This window comes from Corvus brachyrhynchos, unplaced genomic scaffold (genome assembly GCF_000691975.1).
Source record: "Corvus brachyrhynchos isolate BGI_N302 unplaced genomic scaffold, ASM69197v1 scaffold53, whole genome shotgun sequence".
NCBI classification, from domain to species: Eukaryota; Metazoa; Chordata; class Aves; order Passeriformes; family Corvidae; genus Corvus; species Corvus brachyrhynchos.
This window is the reverse complement of record NW_008237681.1, coordinates 195003-206253: the sequence shown is the minus strand read 5'-3', so window position 1 is coordinate 206253 and position 11251 is coordinate 195003.

The window sequence follows — 11251 nt, the reverse complement described above, 5'->3', positions numbered from 1 at the left end:
CAAATCATGGCTCGGAATAGTGGATAAAGAAAAAGGAATTGCTTTGTTTTTAAATGCTGTGTGAAGTAATAAACCTTTCTGATGCGAAAAGCAAGTATCTCAAAATATCTTCAAAATGTCAAGTAATTGCCCATGATTTAAGTGTTTTTCTGCAAACACAAATGAGTGGAAGAAGTACAAACTTCCAATTAATAAAGTTAAGAATGAGGAGGAGTGTGGTTTAAACACATCTGCAATGAGACTGTGAACCTGAGGTTGTATCCTGTGGAGTAGTTCTAATCTCAGTTTAAGCATAAAGGCTTTCCTTTCTATTATGGAGGAAACTTTTAAGCATGCAACCTACATTTTTGTGCAAATTTTATCTGATTTTTGTAATCAAGACTCATCCTTGTTGGATAAATGAAAATTTTACAGTGCTGAGTTGCGTAACTTATTATTAAGCCCTGAAGGATACTAAAATGGTGCTATGGGAGTTAAGTTCATAGTCATGATATGGCTGTAAAGATAAACTCCTGTTTAAAGCAATGTGTAAATTGATGCAAAGTCATCTTCCTGAGTACACTAACAGAAGGCATTGCTGCCTGTGCTGCTGGATGTACCCTTGTTAATTAGGAAATAGATGAAGTTGACAAAACTCATTGATTTTAATGCAGGTCTGTGAGAAGCAGTTGAAATGTCAAGAATCATGCCAGTGTCCTGTTGCTGCATGCCAGAAATGGTAGAGGAAAATGCACTTAAGTTAATTAGTGGGAAAGAGAACCTAAAATGGTAGAAACTGAGTGAAAACAAAGGGCTTTCTCTATTGCAGCAGCAAAAATGTTGGAAAGAGTAAAAAATGATGGTGCTCTCTCAAACAGTGTGGAATAGCTAGGTAGGAATGGTTTTTCATAGTTGTAAGGGTCTTACAAGTCTGAATGCAATATGATTCAGAAAAGGGAAAGGAGCTTGTGAAGAGAGACTAGTAACAGTGCACTGCTTTTAATCTTTTTTTTTAACCACTTCTTTAGCAGCTTCTCCTGGTAAACTGGAATTTTTTTTCTTCAGGACAGTAGCTGTGGACTTTGCTGTGGAACAGTTTGATATTTTTCTCAATTCTTTTGGCTTTTTCTGTCAAGCTCACATAGGCTATCTTGCAGTGTGTTGATAAGTCGGTCACCTATTCTCTAGTATTTGTTTTGTGCTTCAGAGAGGAAGCTGAGGTATATCTGATAACATGATGAGCATTAGGCAAATCATTTATTCTTTTGAATGGAAAAATATTGTTCCCTCTAAGGTGTAGAAAGCTTTCCCATTTACTTTGGAATCCAGTTTACTACTGTCAACATATGAAACCATCAAGGGTGGGAAGAAAGGCAGAATTGCTTTGGGTTTTCTACATATTAATTGAATCAGATACCTTTTTTTCCTGATGTCTCTTTCAAGCTGCCTTTCTGACAGTAAAATTAGGTTTTAATTTGGGGTAGAAGAGAGATTTGCTCATTTTGTGCAATCAGCCACTGAGACTCACTTGTGTTGGCATTTCTTCCAGAAGTGACCCAAATGTAGTACGATAGGCCAAGGTAGTAGAGAGAGAACAGTCTTTAGTTTTTGATCTCCATTGAAGTACAATGCCTGTGCAAGGTAAACCAAACTGGTGTTTTGAGGTCACCATGCTGTCACTTAAGAACTTGTGACCTGTACATCATGAGTAGGGGGTTTTTTCACACTGACTACCTGTTTTGTGCAATATTTTCACTTTTTGGTTTATTTCTCATGTCATTTTACTTTCCATACTTGAGCTGGTCCAGAGATTTTGAGATATGTGTGTACTTCTTGGCAGCTTCTAAGTCAGGTGAGCTGATACATGAAGTCAGGCAGCACTGACATTAAGATGTGCCATTGGCAGGCCTCCAGCATTTAATTCCAGGATTTCGTTGTAAGGCCAAGAACCTGAAACATAAATAGTGATGGTACATTGCAATGGACAGGTTTCATGTCCAACATTTGGTTCATCTGTTGGCTGGTTTGACGGCTGTATGGACCAAGAGCTTCATTTTGGTGCTGTGTACAGACGAGTGCAGAGTGAAAGCTGTTCGTGAAAGTACAACAGCAGGTTTAACTCTGCTGTCGAGTGAGAGCATTCTTACTGTCAGATGCTGCCTTAAATGCCAACATGGCTGCAGAACCAAGGCAACCAAAATCATGGAGCACTTGCACAGGGGCTACTTTCTATGCACTCGTTTTCTAAAGTACAGCTCCAGCATGCCCATATGCTATTTCTTTTGGCTGCTTCCATCAGATACATATATGCCTATGTATATATATATATGTATATAAAATAATCTGTATGTGTGCATATGTATACATACAAGACAGATATATATATCTACCAAGACTGTTGCATTCTGATACTGCTACCAAGTGAAATGATAACAACTTTGGTTACATCAGTAGTCTTCAGGGAGTACTGTCAAAATAGTAGATTCATTCTGTTTGTACAGTTCTTACCATTAAGTCACACGTGTGAGAACTGTATCTGAATCATTAATCATATTCCATAACATGAGATCAAACTTCTCTTTCCCCTGAGGATTTTAACATCTTGCTAAAAGCCAGATTGATATCAGTTACCTTACTGAAATCTTTCTTAGGCTGGAATACCGAAGCTCGTATGTGTGAGCATGAAACCCTCTCTGTACCAATTTGCACATGCAGGATGGTGCACCAGTGTAGGCTTTATTAGTTCCATTTGCCTACTTTCTCCTGCCGGGAATGTTGTCTTCTACATCCTTGCCAGCTCTAGGTACTGAAGAGCACTACCACAGTCTCATATACATCTTTGCCTCTTCCAAACCAGCAGCATTGATCGCTCAAACCATCTGCTTTTTACTGGCCATTAGCGGTGACTGTTGCTTATTGTACCTCGCTCTGAGGTAACATAATTGTCCTGGTAGCAAATATGGCTGGTAGATATAATAGCGATACACTTTGTCATCACTGATACCATCATCTAACGTTAGTGGGGTTTGGTGGCTGGGGATGAACGGGTGACAATAAACCTAGGGGCAGTGTCATTGCTTGAGTTTCAAAGGTAGACAGGTTAAAGGAACTTGACATTTTTATTTCAGGCACTGTCAAAAATGCAGGTTTTATTACGTTCAAATCATGTTTGCCAGATGGATTCTTGTGCTGTTATAAACTTGTTTCATTAATGAAAACATAAGTTAGCATCTATAAGTGTGACTGAAGTGAACATTAAAAGTGGTGTATGGAATTGATCGATCACTGGAGGTTGTGGGTTTGTGTAGTTCCTGATCTGATAGCTGACTTTTGGAGTAGTTCTCCTCTGTCATCCACTGGGCAGTCCTGCTTTTTCTTCATGCTTGCTCTAAAGCAGTCATAGTAAGTTGATTCAATGAGGTAAATTGTTGAAATACAGTAACACTTTAGTTTCCTGAGCTGATTTGCCACCAGTTTTTATATTACAGTTTAGTCTCTTATTTTTGAGGAAGAATATGAACATCGACAGGGAATGTAAATAGTGACTGATGTTAGAGGATAAACTGGAATGGAGTGACAGAGGGAAGGCATGTACAAATAAATACAGAGCATGTTAAGACACTGGAGCAACAGGAGTGATGAAAGAAGAGGTGAGTAAGAGCACGTTAAGCTGGTATTCATAAGGAGAGGGGAAAAAATTGTGTAAAGAGGATGATAGTGTCAATAATATCAATTAACAATGCCCACCCAGGTAATTCATCTGGCCAGTGCTTCCCTGCTGGTGCCTCTTGCTGGGCAAATAGACAGCAGACTGTGTAGTAAATGTGTTCTTGAGAGTTTACAGGCACTTTTGTCTCCAGACTGGATCTACCTTTCTAAAGCCTTTCAACCCACTACACAGTCCTATTCAAGTGAAGTGCATAAATGTGGATCTGTCTAGGAAACATTTCTCACTGACTTTAGGAATTTTTCCCAAAACAATTCCTTTTGTTTATAATCTTAGACAACTTCCAGACCTCAGGAAAGCATCTGATTCCAATTCAGTTTGAATATAATCACTTTGAATTAATTTTGAGATATTGCAAATTTCATGAGATTCATATTAAAAACTTACTACACACTCTTCATTCACAGGTGCTTTGATTCTGTGAAGTGAAAAGTACTCTGTTTCTATTTTATTGAAATACATTTTTTAAGATTATATTTACTGTTAACATTTGAATGTTTTTAATACTAATAATTTTAGCAGAATTTCAGGTAATTCAAACTCCTTTCTGCCATTTTATTATAGTAGGAAAAATATTCCAGCATAGAGTCCAGGTCTGATTCTGTGGTGCCTGTGTGTTTATGAAAGGAAAGGTCAGAGATTTTTTTGTGACAGTAGTCTTCCAGACTTTACCACCCCACCACCACCTTCCCTTTAAATGAGGAGGATCCAAATCAGGCATCTTTTTTTTGATCACTTCTACTGCAGTATGACATGGGTTGAGAAGCTCTGTTAGCACAGGTTAGCCTGGCTTTTGGGGCTTCTCAGTTGTAAGGTACTGTTGACCTACTTGGCTGTTTTGAAGCCAAATAAATTTTTCTGTAAGGTTGATACGGTGGTAACAGTCAAGATGATGTGTACTTGACTGTACTGGACTTCTCTACTGCTTCTGAAATTGCAAAAATAGGTAAATATTAGAAATGTAATAGAAGGAGGATAATTTGGAAAAAGACCATTGGACAGAGTTGAAGGCATAGCAGAAACTGCTTTGTGAGTGGGGAGACCTCAGGCTAGATTTGTTCAGTTGGAGTGATGCAGCTGAAAAGCAGTTCACTGTGTGGCCTCATAAAATAGCAGTCATGTAAGATTCAAATCCCTGCTCTGCATGTATTACTGTCTTCTACCATCTTTACTTAGCAGGTAGTGCTTCTTTCCTCACTTGCACTACTTGTAATTGGGGTGAACGCCTAATCAGATTTCATGTGGTTCCGGAAAGGGGTTATGCATGATAGGTAGGAGGGGCAGTCTTCATAAAACATGTGCAGAATATGGTTGAGTACAGAGACTCCCTACAGACTTCTTTTGGAAAACATATGAGGTGAGACAGAATGCTTGCAAAGTGTTGACCCTTTTATTGATTTATGGATAGCAGAATGAAACATGAAAAGGAAAACATATCCAAATGTTTTATGTAGGCTGGGTCAGCTGAACCATCAAGTTTAGCTTTTAATGCCATGATTTTTTTTTTAAATGGTCTTCAGCAAACACTCACAAACACTTGACTAACTAGAGCAAATGCTACAATGAAAATCCTTGAATGGACTTTTTTTTTTTTGGCTGATACCCTATTATTTGAACAGCTTAATATGTTTGGTTTTTAAAGCAGAAATTTGATTTGATTACATAGGGTTAGAGTGGTTTATGAAGGTTAGCTTTTGCTTCCTATCATAACTCTCTCTAATAGTCTCTAGTTTTGGCAGCCTGTAATCCTAATACTCATGTTTTTAAATCTGTCTCATGTTGAACTGGTGGGGAAAGGGGAGAATAAAAATTTTGGCCAGTATAGGTAGCAGGAAAATTCAAAATCCTGTAGGAACTAATAGATTTTAAATGGATTGAGGTTACACTGAGTTTAGGGAGGTATCTCTGCTGTTCCACAAGAATCTCCTCTAATTTAGTCAGGTTATTTCCCATTTGATGTCTAACTGTGCATGTGTTGCAGAGTTTCCTCTTGAATTTTTGAAAATTCCATTCTTGCGAGCCATTTGAAGTACATTTGTACTGACATTTAGGGCTGTTCCTGAGGGCTTTTTTCTACTTAGAAAAGCCATTAAAGTTGCTACTTTTGGGGCCTGTGGAGCCTGCACCCTGTAGCAGGATGTGTAACAATGTTTTCATTATTATTAACGCGTTTAGCAAAAGTTCTTGGAGCCATAAGTCTTACTACTTGCTTGGAGAACAAAGTGAACTTAGGACATGTATTGCTATTGTATGTCCAGCACATAGACTTTATTTCTGGCCCCCTAGCTGAGCAGTGTTTGTGGTCTTCATCTGAGCTGTTACTGGGAATCAAACTCAGATGTTTTTAATGTGGGTAGCTGCTAGGTCTGGGCTGGAGAGGTACTGTGAAATTGATCCTAATGCTGCACCACACCTTACATAAGTTGAAGCAGCCTGGGGAATGAATTTAAGGATATAGATACGAACAAAATAGATCAGCTTCTGTATTTCCCAACTTACTGCTGCTTTCCTGGGGTAGAAGCTCCTTTGGCATGTTAGAGAATGAAATGCTTCCTATCCTTCCAAAGTTCTTGCTATTATGTGAGGCAATGTTCCTGTGCTTTAGAAAAAGAAATGGTCTGTTTTAAACAAGGAATAACTGAGTGTTTGTCCATGAGCGCTTTAAGAACAAGGAACAATATTTAAAATGTCTGTCTGCTATGGGGGACCCAAGTCCAGTATCAAATGTTACTTTTCCAGAGCCCATCTAACATAAATAACTGTAAATGATAATTTCTTCTGGGTGTTACAATGCTTATCATATAATTTTCTGTGGCAGTCAGTTTATATGGGTTATATTAGTTTGTTAGGTAAAAGAGCATGTTCAGGTTCTCTTCAGCTGATAATCCATGAAGAATTGCAAAACACCTTTTCAAAACTTCCCTCACTTAAACAAAGTCCTTGGGAAACTACTTTGGAATGGAGGATGTGAGTTTGGCTTGCGTATTGATTTTTGGTGGTGTTCTTAGTGGAATTGCTATTTTCTTCTAGACTGTTTTACACAGTATTATTTACATTTATTTAAAATAGTGGTTCACTGCATGTATGGGCACTCTGTATCCTGTTGGTTTAATTTGGATTTTACAGAAGGGAAAAATAACATGTAATGATGTAATTTTAAACTGTTCTAGCACACGTGGCTGGTCAGTCTACATTTTTTGAGCTCTTGGCTTTATTTTTTCGATCTCTGTATTCTCTTTTTGCAATTATTATGTTACAAATGGTAGCCAACTTCTTTAAATTCAAGTAGTGTGATTTTACTTATTTTTATTCCTATCTTCACAATAGATTGGTATGTTAAGAAAGTCTAGGCATGGAAAGTACTTTTTTGAGGATGCAGCTGATTGAGAAGAACACGTTTAATAGAATATGTTGTGCTATAGCCAGAGGATTTGAAAATAGAGTGATGCAAAAGCAAAACCTAATAAAACAAGCCTTCCTTTCCTGGGTAGTTTTCTATGTTTATCCACCTTTTTATATATAGTCTATTGCATACGTTGAATGTGCTTTCTCCTTATTCTAAACTTATCCCAAGCAGCATTTGGAAGTTCGGTTAAATAACTGAGAATTCCATAAATATTGTTTGAAACATTTATCTTGGAAAAAGGCGATTTCATCTTCATGGCTGAAATATTTGGTCATTTGGGTATTAATGGTCTTTAAAATGTCTTTAATTCTTTCTCTGGCAATAGATAAAATGCCTTGAAGTAGCAATTCTTCTAATTTAGAAATTCAGCAAAACAAAATCGGAACTTTGGCGTTGTATCGATGGCAACAGTAACAGTAAATGGACATCCCTTTGACTCACTGTTGTAGGAGAAAAGTCATGAAAGCCAATGCAGTGTTTGAGTTCTCCAAGAAGCTGTGTAATGCTACTGTGTTTTGACTGTTTTATCTTACTCAGGTGACTAGAATGATTCATCTATTGTCAGATGTCTGAAGTAACATTTGAAAAGCTATTGCATATGTCTCACAATTAATTTTACTCTGTAACAGTTTTAATCTTTCATTTGCCAAATAGAAAATGGATCTTGACACTGGAGAGACTACCTTAAACATTAGGAACAGTATCTTAATTTGTGATGTCTCAGGTCAGCTAGTAATGACAACTGTAATTATTCTCCTATGGCTAAACAGGAGCCAAGGAATTTTTTGTGCTTTAATTTTGTATTCCACCACTACTTCACCAACATTCTCCCCACCCTCCCACAGTAAAGCCCAGTTTTTGCTTGGCACAAGATCGGATGATATGTTTTGTGTGAAATATGTCACGCTTGTAATTGTTCCATCACTGAATTTTATTTTCTGCCTTTTGCTTTTGTAAGTCAGCTTCAGGGTCCTTTTTTCCTTACGCTTCCATTGCACTCTGGTTTCAATGAAACATTCTTAGATATGCAGATCATGGTTTTACTTTGTGAGAGTGTGTTCCACATGGTGCCATCTGCTGTCTTCTTTCCGGGCTACCTTCAAGAAGAGAAAGCCACAGAACAGCGCATTTGTGGAGAGAGAGTTGAGAGGTCTGATGGGGATTGAAGCATGAAAAGTCCTGCAACAGACCAGTTTAATTCAAGTTTGGAGAGCAAGGAGAGAGAAGATTTAGGATTATGTGACCTAAGAACTGTCCCTTGAGAACTTAGACCGAGTCCTTCCCAACAACTCTCACCCCTGCAGTACACAACTTTTCAATCCCACCTGAATTGAAACTGAACCTCTTGCTTTAGTATCCTCCTTTCCCTATTTTCATGGGTAACCAGACATTCATTTTATGTCACAGGGGAGAAAGCAGGGGAAGGATGTACTTCGATTTGGTGAAATGGCTTTAGAAATGAAACTTGTCCTTTTACTGTTCTAAGAGGGGCTGTAGCTACCAAACTGTATATACCAGTATAGCCAACTGAGGTGGTTTGCTTTTGAAAGGGCATGTCCCTGGACATAGGATAGAGGAGGCCATGGTGGGTGTAGTCTGTGAATATTTCTGTAAAAACATTTGTGACAACTTCAAAGCATATGTGTGTAATAACAAGCCTAGCTCATCATAACACTGTTCCCCCACCTTCATGTTTTAAGGTCATTCCTAAGCATTAATTGGATTTTACTAAAATGAGAGAGTAGCATGGTGAAATAGCTCAATATCTATGGTACAGTAAGACTGAGCAATACTAAAAATTCTATCACATATTGAGAAAATAAACATGTAACTTCAATTTCACATTGTACATGGCAGGAATTTAATATTAATTATAAATACTGTCTTAAATGCTAGCACTGCTGTCATCACAGTACACTTAATATTTAGCATTTCTGTGTAAATACCTAAAAAGCAAGTAATAGTTTGTTATTACACTTGTGTTTCTTGTGCGTAGTCTTTAAAGGAACACTGGTAACCATTAAGTACAATTCTTAACAGGTTAAATTAATTTCAGTGAAAATTTAGGGTTTCTTCTTAATTTAAACTTACTTAAAACAGTATGAAAGATATAAAAGTAGTTGATAACTGATTTTAAATTCTGCTTGCCATACATATTTGAGACTAAATCAGATACTCAAGATGTCTGAATGCAAAATATGGTTAGAAAGATAAAGTCCACTGTATTGTGAGGAAGGATGAAGGCCACTTTCTGCTTTCAGCTTCTTTGTTTATTTTATTGGTGACATTCTACTCCCACATTAATTTGTTCCAGTGTGAGGATACACAGTCACTTTGCAAACAGCTGGAACTCTTTTTGCCCTTAGCTAGGGGCCATCATCCCTTCTGTTGGACTGTATTAATAGATGACGTGGATACTTTTAATCTGCTTCAGAATAAAATCAGTTAAAGTAGTTGAGGTCATAGAATAATTTGGGTTGAAAAAGACCTCTTAGATCATTGAGTCCAACCGTTAACCCAGCACTAGCATGTCCCACCTCTTTTAAACACTTCAAGGGTTGGTGAGTCAACCACTTCCTGGGCAGCCTGTTCCAATGCTTAACAACTCTTTTAGTGAAGAAATTTTTCCAAATACCTAATCTAAATCTCCTCTGGCGCAACTTGACATTTCCTCTTGTTCTATTACTTGTAACCTGGGAGAAGAGGCTGAACCCCGACTACCCTAGCCCTAGAGGGCTACAACCTCTTTTCAGGTGATTGCAGAGAGTGATAAGGTTCCCCATAGGCCTCTTTTTCTCCAGGCTGAACAACCCCAGCTCTTTCAGCTCCTCCTCATAGGATCTGTGCTCCAGGCTCTTCACCAGCTTTACTGTCCTTCTCTGGACTCACTCCAGCACCTCAGTGTTCTTTTTGCCCCAAAACTGAACACAGGATTTGAGGTGTGCCCTCACCAGTGGTGAGCACGGGGGGACAATCACTGCCCTGGTCCTGCTGGCCACACCATTGCTGGTACAGGCCAGGGTGCCATTGGCCTTCTTGGCCACACACTGACTCACATTCAGCTGCTGTCAACCAGCACCCCCAGGTCCTTTTCCACCATTTAGCTTTCCAGCCACTCTTCTCCAAGTCCGCAGTGTTTAGGGGGGTCGTTGTTACCTGAGTCCAGGACCCAGCCCTTCACCTTGTTGAACTTCATATAATTGGCCTTGGCCCATCATTCCTGTTTGTTCAGATCCCTCTGCAGAGCCTTCCTGCTATCCAGCAGATCAACAGTCCTGCCCAACATGTGCAGACTGTCTGAGGGTGCACTCAATCCCCTCATCCGGATAATTGATAAAGGTATTAAACTGGCTTGGCCCCAGCACCAATCCCTGAGGAACGCCACTTGTGACCAGTGGCCAACTGGATGCAGCTCTATTCACCACCACTCTTCGGGCTTGGCCATCCAGACAGGATGTGCACCTGTCCAAGCCATGAGCAGCCAATTTCTCCAGAATGCTGTGGGAAATGGTGTCAAAGGCTGCAGTAAAGTCAACATAAACAATATCCACAGTCTTTCGCTTATCCACTAAGTGTATCACCTTGTCGTAGGAGGAGATCAGGTTGGTCAAGAGGTACCTGCCTTTCGTAAACCCATCCTGACTGGGCCTGCTGCCCTGGTTGTCTTGTATGTGCTGCATGATTGTGCTCAAGATGATCTGCTCCGTAACCTTCCCTGGCACCAAGGTGAGTTTGACAGGCCCGGAGTTTCCTGGATCCTCCTTCACACCCATGTTGTAGGTGGACATCACATTTGCTCACTTCAGTCTACCGGGATTTCTCTGGTTAGTCAGGACTGCTGGGAAATGATTGAAAATGCTTGGTGAACACTTCTGCCAGCTCCCTCCAGTACCTTTGGGTGGAGCGCACAGAGCTTCGCATGTGTTTGAGTGGTGTTACAGGTTGCTGACCATTTCCCCCTTGATTATGGGGGCTTTGTTCTGCTCCTGATCCCAGTCTTCCAGCTCAGGCAGCTGGATACCCAAACAACAGGTGGTCTTAACTGTAAAAGGCGAAGAAGCATTAGGCACCTCATCCTTTGTCACTGCTTCCTTCCACATCCAACAAAGGATGGAGGTTCTCCTTAGCCCTCCCTTTGT